The sequence below is a fragment of the Sitophilus oryzae genome, unplaced genomic scaffold (genome assembly GCF_002938485.1).
Source record: "Sitophilus oryzae breed Bouriz unplaced genomic scaffold, Soryzae_2.0 scaffold_499_pilon_pilon, whole genome shotgun sequence".
Taxonomy (NCBI): domain Eukaryota; kingdom Metazoa; phylum Arthropoda; class Insecta; order Coleoptera; family Curculionidae; genus Sitophilus; species Sitophilus oryzae.
Window position 1 is genome coordinate 1603256 of NW_022147083.1, and position 15578 is coordinate 1618833.

General features: G+C 30.3%; 1 long non-coding RNA gene across 1 annotated transcript; it reads left to right on the forward strand.

The window, feature by feature from the left end:
- Positions 1–9629: 9629 nt before the first annotated feature.
- On the forward strand, positions 9630–10417 carry LOC115886872. The gene is made up of 3 exons (XR_004050954.1): positions 9630–9876; positions 10070–10192; positions 10263–10417. It is a non-coding gene; the product is annotated as an uncharacterized LOC115886872 (long non-coding RNA).
- The last annotated feature ends 5161 nt before the right edge of the window (positions 10418–15578 follow it).

A 15578-nucleotide genomic window follows, 5' to 3' on the forward strand; every position in this document is an offset into this window, starting at 1 on the left:
CAACTCATAAATATAGCAAAAAGTGTTAAAAAACTTGCTTTAATAACTACTTATATCCGGCGGCTGATGGTAGAAAGTTGGTAGAAAGACATTCCGGGGTTTTCTTCGACATTTCATCAAAACCGACACAATCCTACGACGATTTCGAAAACACTGAAGGAATTACAAATTACAAATTTTTATTTGGAAATTTTTTAACTTAGCGTCCTCTACTGGACTGATGTATTACTATTATGGGTCAACGTTTTGGTGGTTGTATAAAGATAGATAAATCAATTTTCTAAATGTTTAAGGTATGGAGTAGGGATGTCCGAAAAATAAAATAAAAGTACAATAAAGAATTAAGGTAAAATCAAAGAATATTCTACGTTATCTAAAATGTAAAAATATGGGAAGCCCCCAAAGCCCCGACAAAAATCTGACACCTGATATCAAAGTGATAAACAAACATCGGCGCATGCGGCAGCGAGCACTTACACTTAATTTCTCATTTTTTTATAATGTTTTGTGTCAAAAATATGTGAGAAATAAGGTAAACAGTTTAAATATCTTAATAAATTCGTTTTTAATTTATTAACCTTTCAGGTATCTACCTAATGGTAGGAAGGAATTAATTATGTAATGGTAGAAAAAAATAATTTCACTTTAATTACCTATTAGAAAATCAGTAATCTTAAATTAGGATGCATCAATGGAGAAGAAGGCAATTGTAATTACAATACAATAATAATAGATCTACAAATACCCAGCAATACATTAAATCAAAAATCTCAGTAACACTGTTGTAATTATGTACTTCCTGTGGTTATTATTAAGTATAAAGTTTTGTTTTATATGAAAATAATTATACCATTTAATTATGCATTAAATTTTAGTGTCATCTTATTGATAGCTCGATTACCAGTCAAATAGTTTCGATGTTTTCTATACTATGAAGAAAATTTGATCTGATTAGATTTATTCAGAAGTAAATTTATGTTATACGGTAAGATATTTTTAAACAAACCAAGAAAATTCTCTTCAGACAAGTTTTGGCCTGAAATTGCAAATATTAACGTAAAAGTTATACATGTAGTTTTCTATTCATAAATGATATTATTCATGTTATTCTAGGTGAATGTATCGAGTCATATATTATGCAGAATATATTGAGAAAAAGGGTAAACTAACTACAAGTACTAACAAAATTTCTTAGGAAGTTATCGATATACCTAATTATTAGAAGCTGTAACAAATGTTCAAAGGGTCAGAGTATACTTTATTAGAAATGAGTTAGATAGAATTATACACTTTAAATAAAATATGTTTTATTATTGCAGGTAATGCCAGATTGTGTAATGCATATAATATGTGAAATCTATTATTACATGCAAAGATTGAAAATTATTTAAAAAAATTGAACATATCTACACAGAAAATTGTGGATATGGATATCTGGAAAGCATGTTATAACCATTTTTATTTTTAGGATTTATGAAATGATTACATAAATATACTAACAACAAATTGCAATGCATCTGTATAAACTATTAGAGACAAAGATGAAAGAGAGTAACAAGAATATTTGTATTCAAAAGAAAAGTATCAAGATCATTTGTAGTAATTAAAATTAGTAGAATAAAATACATAAAATGTAGTTTACGTGTGAACAAATTCTCGTTTCATATAAAAATTGGAGCTCTCTGTCTAGAGTATATTTGAATATAAATGTTTTTATGTATTGTAAGGGGGACTGTAGTTTTCAAATATAAATAAAGAAAATAGACTAAAAAACATGTGTAAGTTCTTTTAAACTATTCTGTAAGTTACGTAAATGTGTTTCATATAGGTTCCTTTTCACAATAAAGTCAATACACAGTGATTATGCTTTACTTTTTCAAAACACACTCTTGTTTTTTATTATCAGAGAGTTATTAAAATTAGAAAATTTAGTTACATGAATATAATAGGAGCAGATAGTATGTTTCAAATAATTAGAATATGATATGAGTACCAATAGCTTAAATATGATTGCTAATCAAATACCTAGTTTATACACATTTAGATATATCTCTAAATATAAATTAGTATTGCCACCATGCGACTAATGGGAAATACAATATGATCGTGAAACAAAAACGGCGTCAGCGATGGCTATGAAATGAAGATCGCTGTCAATTTATGTGTAAAATTATATGGAGAATGTCACCGACCGTTATTTTCAAGCCATTCTGGACGCCGTTTTTTTGACCATACGGCATTTCTAGGTATGGAATTATGCCTCTAATATGTACTTAGGTAATTTTTTTCCAGTTGCCTATTGTTAATAATAAATTATAACGTCGTCAAACTATAAAGTTTGCTATATTTTTTACTTAATTTTTTTTAGTAATATCAGAACATGTTTTGAATAGTTTAATTAGTAATAAAGCTACTAACATGTTCAGTCATTTTATTTTCTATTAAGCTTTTTTGATAAAAAAAATAAGTATACTTGCTAAGACGTTAAATTGCCTGAGAAATTACGATCGATGCCATTTACCATCCAATTTTGCACAATAAAATGCCATTGATCGTAATTTCAAAAGCAGAAAACTTGCCGCCGTTTTTTCTAATGAAATGGGCGGAGGGGAGAAAATTACAGATTCCTGTATTATATTAGGGAGTTTTCGTTGCTTTAAAAAATTCAACGGTACGTATACGGTTAACGGATACGTAACCATAAACGCTATTTTGACAGTAAAAAAACAGTTTTCGGACTTTCGGTTCATCGGTTCGGAGCCGACATACGATACGATAACCGAAAACTGACAGCTGACTGAGAGCACAGCCCGTAGCGTAGTGTTTTGATTTTTGGTTTTTGTATTGTTGTTTGATTTGAAAGTGCTTTATTTAGGTATTGCTATATATTTTTCAATGTTGTGTTCTACTGCGCTAGTGCGCATGCGTACCGCTATGTTAACGGCTTTGGCTGACGTCCCTAAAATATCGGCAGTTAGCGGTTACGAGTTACGATATACGATAATCGAAATTGAAATGTCAAAGTTGTCAATTAGCGTTAACCGGAATTGCAATTTGTAAGCAACGAAAACTCCCTATTAACGACATTATTAATCGCATGTACACTATTAGAAGTCGATCTAATTTCTAATGGTATCGAGCTTTTAAAATTCGAGAAAGTGATCGGAGATTGTGTTTAAAGTGTTGTGGAATGTTCGTTAGTGCATATTTTGGTTCTGGTTGTGTCGGTAATCGGTATCGGTATAGGCAAATCGCGATGGAGTATACAAATCCGGAGAAGGTGGATATGCTAAGAGCATACTTCCTGGCAGGAGAAAGCGCTGTAGAAGCTCGGAGACTTTATTCCGAATAGACAGTTCCCAAATGCTCGAACCTTTGTAAGTATGGTTCAGCATTTGAGGGATTCGGGAAAAGCAACGAAGAACTGCTGCAAAACGTCAAACATTCCATGCTCAGAAGAACGAGAGCATGTATTGGAAATGGAGGTCGTCATTTTGAAGTATTATAATAGCATGCAGGGTATACCGCATACAGTCAAGAAGCGAAGGGTATACCGAGTGGTGCATCATCGTTGGAAATATAGAATATCCCATGCAAATTTTGAACTGTCCAGATGTTGGATCCCCTTGTTCAAATTTGTGATGTATCTTTAAAAATCATTTACGACTTAGCTCTAAAATTAATAGGGAAGCCAATATTTCCACAGTTGAAAATTTGCATAGCGTTGTTAAGAATTGTAGTGAAGCGCTGTTAAGTGGTTATGTGCAGTTTTAACAGTGGTAAAATGGAAAAAAAAGCTTTGCTGTTGTATCTCTTTGCTATAGGGATATCTTTTTTCATTGTTTGGTAAGTTTTTCTCTTTTAGTTTATTTTGTGGAATATGGAAAGTAGGGCTACTGGCGATCACCCACTTAAAAAAAAGTAACGCACCTCTGCAGAACCTCTTGACTGGTGTGGAATTTTGCAAGTACTTTTTAAGTCTTTCTAGTCGATGTGGCAACAGCAGGCGGCGAACAAGCCGAGATCCGCGAGATTGCCGATTTCCCCCGGCGGCTCTCAAAATGTCGCAATTTTTTTTTTAAGTTTCAAAGTTAAATAACTCGGTTATTTTCAATTTATTTTAAAGAGAAAATATGTTTCTTTTGACCAGATCTACCACTCCTTAAAATATCTGCACTCATTTCTGGGACACCCTGTACTATAAAAAAATGTTTTTTTAGAAAACTTTACCACCCTATATCTCAAAAGTTAAGATGTTTAGGACATACCTTTATATGAAGTATTTTTCTTAAAGCAGGTCCAAGAAACCCCCCCTTAAAAAATATTAGCATATTATTAAGGAATACCCTGTATAGATTGCGATATAAAAAATATATTGCTTTTATTTAAATCTGTTTGTGTGATCATATTTAAAGTGATCATATCCAATATTTTGTCCGCACTCTTGAGGTCCCTTTCATAAACACCCAGAGCCAGTAGACGTATCTACAAAGTTTATATAAGTTTAGTTTAATTTTTTTAAAAAACTTTAATAAGCTCAAGACACAACACTTCATTTAATTATCCTATTCTACCGTATGATCGAAAAAAAAACTGCGTTAGCGATGGCTCTGGAATGAAGATCGCTATCATTTTATATGTAAATTTATATTGGAAATTTCATCGATCGTCATTTCCCAGCTAACCGGACGCCGTTTTTTTTCGATCATACGGTATCATGCCAGTGAATTTCCTTTCATCATCTTCTTATTATTCATTATTAGTTATTCTTTTATATACATAATACATTTACCTATTTATCCATACAAATACATAATACATTTTTATCCATAATATTCTGTATATTATCATAAACAAATACTGTTTATACCCAAATGATTTGCAAAGAACTAACTAAAAGTCTCGCCGCTAATAATTTGATATTTCACTGATCACTCCTTTAATCCGATCGATTCAGATGGATTGAGAAGCATTGGCCCGTAATTAGACGCTATATAAATCCAGTTTGATTTAATTCAGCGGGGATATTTGGGTCCGTAGACCGTTAAACAGTATAATTCGGGCAATAAAGACTTTGTCGTGTCAAATGAGTTTTGGAGGTTAATCGAAGGTTACGGCTATAAACACCAGATATATACCGGCAACTGCCTGATACTTTTGCGTTAATTCATAGACTTTAATTATTGCACAAATTACATTTGAAGGGTACGGGGAATAACCGACGATGTCACAAAACTGACTTTTACAGAGAAAGCTGATTTAATGTTGTCAAATACCATGTTAAAGATACAAAAAATATTACTGAATGCGTTATTATTCGGACATTGTTTGTTATATTCAATTACAATTTAGCATGTTTAGCTTAGGACTAGGTATTCTCAACAGATTAAGTTGATTACATAAAAATTCCTATAAAATGGACATCGTCGGTTTTTTTCCTTACCCATTTATGGTTTAACAAATTTCTAGTCAAAATTTTACGCATATTTTCAAAGTAATCTTAAATACTAGTTTTTACTCCATTAAATATATTTATTTCTTTTGAATTGCTTCAAAATAATAGAAAAAACAAATGTTATTATAGAATCTGATCACGAAGTGATTTTATTCTCTTATCTTGTACATTTATCTTAAGATATCGTTACTTTTATTGGTGGTGGTGATCTTACTATTGAAAAAGTTCCTTGGGTTGTAATTTATTGCATTTCTTACAATGTGTTAATGTCCGCAGTTTAGTGTAATCTTTATACATATTACTTTTCATCATCTTTGTGTGGAAACATAAATTGCATCGCATAAATCTACATTCCCTGTAGCACCTAATACATGGTATTATACTACATACTTCATCGTATTTTTTGTCCTGTTGTAGATGAAATAGAAAGTTTGAATAAAGAATAAAATTTTATAAGAAAATCATACCATAACATTCATGTTCAGATTATGGCAGTAAATTAAGTAAAATTAATTGGACATTTCATAAAATATTAAATGTTAATGCTGAAAGGATTAAGCTACTTTTAATTATACCGTATATTTGAAGAAGCTTATGCAATTTATTACAGTGTTAGACTGCTGAAAAGACGAACATACCAAAATAATGTCAAAATCTCTTTTTGCTAGGAAATATAGTACATAAAAATTTAGGAAATAACAGCGAATTTATTAATTTAATAGAGATACAATATAAATTCCAGTAATAATAGTGAGTTTATTTTTTGTGACTATTCAAATTTTGATTTTACTTCTAATGCCATTAATATAAGACCATATGTATATGTATTGAAAAAAAATCTTATTAGTAAATTTTTTTCCTCCTCTTACTGGGCAGGTTTTTGTTTTTAGAAAGCTCGATAACTCTAATTATCGAGGTCTCTTCGATATATTCGAACCAGAAGTTTTACTAAGCTGCTCTAAGATGTAAAATACGATTGAAAAAAATCAGTAGCATTAGCAAAAATCAAAAGCATTAGTGAAAAACTACAAGAGATAAAAAATACCAAAAAATGGAACACATACGGAATATATATGGTATATGGTATATGAAATACATATAAATGGTTGACGAGGTTAGACTAGTGTCCTTAAAAGCAACTATTATTAATAACTTTTACTTGTTACTTATACACTTTGTTGCATCGCCGACTAGGACATAGGTAAACTTTAAAAAGTCCCATGTAAACTTTAAAAATGATGAATAAGTTTTCTCCATTTTGTTTTACAGAAAAATGTATTTGAAACTCTTTACAGAACTCCTTACTTAAAATGAAGCATAATGCTCCTTTTTAATCATTTATACGAATTCGTTGCTGAGTTATGAGAGACACAAAAATACTAAATTCATTAAAAAAATAATATGGTCCTGAATAGAATAACAAACATGCCGACTGATGCCGACTTCCAATTCAGTCTTTAAATGTCAAATTGACTTTATTGTTGTCAAATGTCATAATATGTCATATTGACTTTATACGTGCTAAATATAATTTGTAAATATGAATAACACAACTAAAGAAAAAAAAATAGTTTAGTGGTATTATTGACGAAAAAATCTGCAGGCTATAAAGGATTTATTTTCTGTATATTTTCCCAATATGCCAGATCAGTTATTGAAGACTATAATCCCTCTAGTGTACCCTCGGAGGAAGAACTGTTGTCAGAGGAGGATGGGAAATACCCTGTCCCCTCTACAACAGGGGCATGATAGGTCATAGATTGTGTGATGACTCAAGGAAGGGGGGCACACAATAGATCTTTAAGGTCGCAGTGATTAACCCCCCTCTTACTCATTCTACATTCTACATCGAGTTAGTTATTAGAAAAAAAAACATTAATAGATAAATAATATCTAATAAATATGTTTAAAATAAATAATCAATATTTATCCTTTGTAAAATGACAGAAAATTTAGAATTTACAGACATAAACATGTCAGTAATACTATAGAGATACTTCTTTTATGCTCTTTTACCTCGTAAATAATTATTAAGTTTTTTAAAACAAAAATTCTAGTTCTTATTATTTAAATTTATTTGTATTCTAGATGCCATTAATTACGTCTATTCCATGCTAATTCAAGAATACGTACAAATTAAGTTTTAATTTAATAATTGAAAATAATAATTAGAAATATGAAATATGTGATAAGAGTTATTAATACCTAATTTAAATACAGAATATGTAATTATTTTATACTCATTTAAGTACAAAAAGATTATAATTGTTTTAACCTACTAACCTGTATTTAATTGTGATATCAATAAATATATGTGCTTTTTGGAAAACCAAGTATATCAGAGCATACCATATTTAATTTCGTATTCAAAACGTGTATAAATAAATAAATATGAAATATTAATTTAAAATTAATTAAATAAGTTTTATCAAACGTGAAACATCAAAACGTTTCTCTCTAATCTGAAAACTCATTTAAATACTGCTATCTGAACGCAGATATCCACTTTAAAACGTCGTAGCATGCAAGGGGCATATCTGGAAAAGACTTCCTGCCGTTCCCTTATACCTTTGGGACCGAAACTGTTCACTTCCAACGTTTATAACTTTTATAAATGCATGCAAGACGCCATTACGGTGTGTTTGAGGTCCAAAGGGCGTTGACTTTACGGTTTCGTGCTTTCGAAGTGCTAAATTACTCTATAAACAAATTTACACTAGCTAGGGTAGTGTCAAGATTAATCTGTTAACTTCAAATTAATTGAATTCACTAAAGGTTACTACAATAAAATCACTAAAATTTTATAAAAATAATTTGTTATTGTACACTAAAATTAAAATATCAATATAAGTATTTTTCTTTACTAAGAGGCAAGGTAAACTAGCTAATAATAAGTAACTAACAGTAATAACAACTAATAAACAGTAATACTGACCGCTTCAAAAGATGTCAATGTGAATTTATTATTGACCAACCAATAGGTAAAATCCTAGAGATCGAATTATTGACCAAAAGTAACCTAAATAAGGACCGATGTTGTACCGCATATTTGTTTTAAAAATAAATGTATATAACTATTTAGTTATATACATTTATTTTCATGGTCATTATTTGATCATTATTTGACCCATGTGTAGTTTACTGTATAGTTTATTTTTCAATAAATTAAAATATTTAAAAATTTTCACCTCGAGGCAAAATAAAATTAATATTGCAATAAACCAATTACTGACCGGTGTAGGTCAATAATTGGATTTTGTGGGGTTAAATCGATTTAAATACTGACCACAAATTATTTTATATAAACTATATAAAATATTCAGTAAAAAGTGTAGAAACATAAAAAATAAACCCTTATTAATGTCTAGAAACTAAAATATAGAAGTAATAAGCTTATCCTAATTGTATTTTCCACCAACTATCAGAGCACGATCTTAAGACCTTCGACACCTACAAGCAATTAAACGGGCCGATTTCCCGCTGCCCTTTGATTCATATAAAAAAAGCAGCACATTTAATAAAATTAAATATAAAAATTATGTGAAAAATAAAAGCCTTAAATATGTATGTAAAACCAAGATAGAAATATTTAATTGTTTATGAATGTTTTAATATTCTTATTTAAACAATATAAGAGGCAAAATCGGTCAATATTTGGCGATCGGTCACTATTAAACGATTTTAATACATTACAATACAACTTTGTAAGTTAAAATATAAGCAAGCAACTTTTAATTATATTAGCACAGATAACACATAATCCAGATGGCTCCTTACGTGTTAAAAATTGTCACCCTAATTTCACTCCAATTTGGAAAAATATTGGAGTGGCGTTTGAATAATCTGAAATTTTTAGATTTCTTTTCTAACTTTTTTGGGAGGTTTTGCTTCTCTTGCACAGATGTCGCTTGCACTTCAGTTGCGTGGTTGCCAAACGTTATATCGAAATATATTTCATTTCATTATGAATATATAAAATTAAAGGTATACAAAATTAAAAGATTATGTAATTTATAAACATGAAATAGATATGTTAAATTAATATATAAATATTTAACTTAATACGTTCATTATTATTTTATTAATCTATCGTCACACGTCATTTACCAGTTCCCTAATTGCGAAAAAGTTCATATGACATTAACCTCAAAAATGATCTTTGAAAACAAACAACAACAAACAGAGCAAGAAATGAACAAATAACTACATAATGACTGATAATGATAAGTGATAATAATAACTTTAATGATATGAAGGCTGATGAAGGTAATTATAAACATTATTTTGAGTTTGTTTAATAAAATATAGGATACAATATAACTAAGCAAAATCAAACAGTTTTAGACAACCAATACAAGATTTTAGAACTTGACATCGTGATAAACAAATTGTACATTCAGGAACTCGTTTAAATATTATAGGTAAGTAATATTTTCACAAAACTAAACATTTTAGCATAAAATCACAGATAATATATAGAATATTACCTATGATAAAATGTTAAATACTGATGTATATTTATTCTAATCACATTTAAATTTAAACTCAAAATTTTCATAAAAAGAAAATGATAATTTTTCGTAAATATAAAGTAAATAATATTACATATTTCAGGTTGATTGACGAATACTCTACAGTTGATTAGAGCCCATGATGATGCGAAGATAATTAATATCACCTAACTTCAAGAAACCAGCGTAAAGAAGTTTACATTCACAACTCATCTAACCATTATAGGTAATACTTTACAAAATTAGTCATTTTTGATTATAATATTAAGGTACTTAGGTACATTTTTATCTTCTAGATCAGTAGTGTCGTCATAGTTTAAATGAACTCACAGATAGCAATGGGGCACTGCACCGAAGCAGTATTACAAAATATGTGAAATAAAACTGTAATACAAATTGCTCTATAAAATTTAATAGAAATAAATTTATTTATGAAAATTAAGTTATGAAGTTTTATTTTTCCTAGGAAAAAAATAACATTTATATTTTGATCAATTTAGATTACAGTTAAAAAAAATATGTGTTAGAATAACATATTTTTAATAAAATTGCAGCTTCTAATTTTTATACTTTTTTGCTTTTATATCAATAAGAACTAACGTAAGGAACAATTCATATTTATACTATGAAAACACATGCATATTTTTTGATGTTTTTAAAATCAGTGACTGATGTTGAAATATACTACACCTATTATTCTTATTAACTAACTTTAATTACAAACTTACACACTATTGTCATTGGAAATAAATTAATTTGGATATTCTATTTGTTTAGAAACTTTTTTACCTATTGTAGTTTTTTAAAACCTACTTGATTTAAAACAAAAAAATGTAACCTGTTGTGACAAAATAAGGTCTTTTTTACTAGAAAACAATCTAGTGAGCTTTTCTAATAATACTTTATTTGATATACCATATGATCGAAAAAACGGCGTCAGCGATGGCTATGAAATGAAGATCGCTGTCATTTTAAATGTAAATTGATATGGGAAATGTCATCGATTGCCATTTCCCAGCCAACTGGACGCCGTTTTTTTTTGATCATACGGTATAATATGTATTCCTATCTGTTAATCTTTTTATTTTAAGGAAGATTTAGGAAGGGTAGCTTAAAACATGTTTGTCGATCAATTATCTTTATATGTCGTTTGTAAAAATATTTTACAGTAGTAGAAAATAAAACTGTTTTTAAGGCGAACAGCTTCTTTGCTAAAATATTTTTTTGGTCCCAATACATAATGATTTACATTTTTTTTTAACTTCAAATAATGAATTTAATGGAAAAATTGCAAGTCATAAAAACGTTCTAAATATACAAATCTAACCATTTTTTCCATACCGTTGCTCCAGTTTTTGTCAAATTAACGAATATTAGAAATAGTTTATTTCAACCTCTTCAGCTTATTTTAAAAATGTTGACAAATAACAAAGAATACACCCCTTAAAGTTTCGCATTTGTCTTGATATACTCTGTATGAGACAACAGTAAATAACTTGTAATATAACTTCGAAATATAAATTTGAAATTAAAATAGTGATTTGTTCAAAAGTGATTTACGTTTTATTAATTTTGATTTTTTTTTATTAAAGTGATTTACGTTTTTTATTAATTGAAACGTTTAAAATTTGAATATGCGTTCAAAATTTTTTTTTATAATAAATTTGTTTATTATAAATAATTTTATAATAAAAATATGACCGAATAATACAGGAACGAACCATATGCGACAAAGATAGAAGATATAGATATGTCGTTACTGTCTTTTGTTTTTAATGGATATTTTAAAAGCCGGGTAAGATATGGTAATCTGTGATGGTAATATACTATATACCTGTGACTGTCTTTGATTACAACTGTGTGATTAGTGATAATTATTATTAAAATGTCTGGTAATAAGTGTCAATTTTACAATTGTGGGATTTCTCGGAAATCAGGTGTACATATGTTTAAGTTTCATACGTCAAGAGATCCTAATTTATGTACAAAGTGGATAGAAAATTGTGAGTTCATTCATATAGATTTTTTTTGCACATTTTGTATGTAAAAATACGGCGTTAAGTTACCTTAGAAATGGTGATCGATGGCTTTTACCATATACCGTATGATCGAAAAAAAAACGGCGTCAGCGATGGCTATGAAATGAAGATCGCTGTCATTTGATATGTAAAATTATATGGGGAATGTCATCGATTGTCATTTCCAAACGGACGCCGTTTTTTTTTCGATCGTACGGTATAATTTAACACATTAAGAGTTGTCCATCGTTATATTTCTATATCTATGCAAAGTTTACGATGGATAAATCAAGTAATATTAAGTGGATGCAAATTATAAATGAATCAGTGAATATAAACTGTTATAAATTATAAGTAGGTAATGCAGTTAGTGAATATACCGTACGATAGAAAAAAAGGCGTGGGAGTGGGCTTGGAAATGAAGATCGCTGTCGTTTAATAGGTATGTAAAATTATATGATAAATCTTATCGATTGTCACTTCCAAATCAACATGACATGCATCTGTACATCATTAATCTCACGACTAGAGTTTCCTGAAATCCCGAACTCCCAGGATCCCGGCGGCGTGTATGTTTATCTCCGAAATCCCGATATTAAATTCCGGGATCCCTTCATCTTAAAAAAATCATCCCTTAATTCTTATGGGGCGAATGCCTAAAATTCGCTTCTGAGTACTCACTTTCATCACTTGAGGAACCTCAAGTGATGAATGTGTAAATTTTCATACTTCTAGGACAGATATTTTTCAGAACGTTCACCCCTCATTTCACCCCCTTAGAGGGAAAATTTCGAAAAATTGCCTCTTAGTGCTAAATTACCTTATATAAGGAAGGTCTGCGAAGAATTTTATACTTCTAAAACCGATTTTAACAAATTTTTGTACATATTTTCATCCCTTATTTCTTAAGGGATGAATGCCCAAAATTCGCTTCTGAGTATAACTTTCATCACTTGATGAACCTCTGTGCAAATTTTCATACTTCTAGGACAGATTTTTTTCAGAACGTTCACCCTTCATTTCACCCCCTTAGAGGGCAAATTTCCTAAAATTGCCTCTTAGTGCTAAATTAAGTTACATCAGAAACGTCTACGCAGAATTTCATACTTCTAAAACCGATTTTAACAAATTTTTATACCAATTGTCATCCCTTATTTCTTATGGGATGAATGTCCAAAATTCGCTTCTGAGTACTCACTTTCGTCACTTAATTAACAATTTCCAAATTTCAAACTCCTCGGACTAATTTTAAAAAAATATGCAAAATTTCACCCCCAGTTTCACCCCTTAGGAGAAGAATTTCCTAAAATCGCTTTGAAATGTTAAGTTACGCTACTTAAGGCACCTCTGTGCAAAATTTCGTAGTCCTAGGACATGCTTTTTTTGTATACAAAAGTACCCCTCATATCACCCCTTTAAAGAGCGAATTTCCAAAAATTGCGCCTTAGTGTTCAATTACGTCAATCAAGGAGCACTCGTGAAAAATTTCATATTCTTAAACCAGATTTTAACAAATTTTTATGCGGCCTTTCATCCCTAATTTCACCCCCATAGCGGTCGAATTTTCAAAAAATCCTTTCTTAGTGCTCATTTACATCACTTAAGGAACCTATGTGCCAAATTTTATTTATTACTATATAGATAACCTTTACCCTTATTTTCAGCTAATGAATATTAAGAGACAAATAATAAAAATAAAATCTAAATTATAAATTTCATGGCTATAAATAGCATACATATGCATCTAGAAATTCTGACTTTCAAACATCCACTGCGACTAGTATTTTCATATCCAATTGTCTAGTATTAAAGTCCGAATATACATTTTCCTGGGTTTGACCGGGAATTTGCTTATAAATGTGAACAACCGGCTACGTCGCTTCACATCGCGTGGCCGTGGCTTGACTCCAAATTCCTTCGTTTTAAAAATATTATTAGATTGGGCTATAGGCGCCCTCTGTGTCATTAATAGGGAACTGTCTCATCGAAAACATGCTGTTCCGTAAGCAATAGCCATCTGGATTATGTGTTATCTGTGATATTAGTTTTATCTCACTATCTCAGACAAAATAGATCTTGCTTTCTGGAAGTTAATACTAAATTTAGCATTGTTACACAATTTATGTCTGGAGATTTAAATAATTGGAATACTACGCTCAAATTAATTAACACGTATTTTTTTGTAAATACAGGGTGTCCCACAAGTAAGTGCAATTATTTTAACTGGTAATATAGTAATATAGTTCGACGCCAGAAACGCCCTTGAGTTTTTTTTCGAAAAAAAAATGTGTAAAAATGTGTGTTATGTTTTTCTTGATATTTTTCGGTTTGGTTTGGTTGGCTTTTGAGAACTTTTCTGGTCAGTTTTCGTAAATTTGTTTATTGTACCTGGAAAGAATGAAATCTTGCCATCTACTACGTTATCCACATTTTGTATGTTTATAAGTTACAAGTTCACATTTTTAAATTTCGACAAAAAAAAATCCTTAAATTAATTTTATTTATTGTAGATTTTTTAATTATTGTAGTTTACTATGAGGTGTAGTGCCAAGGTCTACTATTTATTATACTATATACTATAATACTATACTATATACTATAATGATGCTGATCCAGTTGCGTACAAAGCCTATAAACACCAACCTGATACAGGTATATGCTCCCACAGCCGACAGCGATGAAGAAACTATAGAGAAGTTCTACTCAGACCTAAACGAGCTAACTAAAAAGTTGAAGAAACATGAAATTAACGTGATAATGGGGGATTTCAACGCTAAGGTTGGCAAGGGAAGGATCGAGAATACTGTTGGTGGCTTCGGACTGGGAGATAGGAATGAGAGAGGGGAACGACTCATAGAGTTTTGTCAGGAGAAAGATTTAGTTATTGCGAATACTTTTTATGAGCTACCACCTCGACGACTCTATACTTGGACATCACCAAGAAGTAGCAAAGAGAAGATCATAAGGAATCAAATTGATTTCATTTGTGTCAACAGACGGTTTAGGAATAGCATTGAGAGTGCTAAAACCTACCCAGGTGCAGATGCGGACACTGACCACGAATTGCTTGTAGCCAACGTAAAAGTGAGACTAAGGAAGCTGCAAAGGATAATAAAACCGAAGATAATAAACACAGAAAAGCTCAAACAACAGCAGTATCAGAAGGAGTTTAACGACTCAATAGCAAGTGAGTTTTTGGAAGCATCAGCGACAAATATCGACATGGCCTGGGACCAAATCAAATCTACAATGTTGACTGCCGCGGACCAAGTTGTAGGCAGAAGAGAACATAATACGAAAAACCCCTGGATGACACAGGAAATCATAAACCTTATAGAGGAAAAGCGTAAATACAAAAACACTGACCCGCAAAAATATAAACAATCAAAAAGACAAATAGAACACCGCATAAGAAAAGCCAAAGAGACATGGATGGAGGAGAATTGCCGTGAAATGGAACAACTGAACAATAAACATGATTATTTTAATCTACATAAAAAGTTAAAGGAATTAACTGGAAATAAAAAAAAAGAATACCGATGATCACAAGAAACGCACAGGGAGATATACAGTTAACAGAAGAAGGCAAAAGAC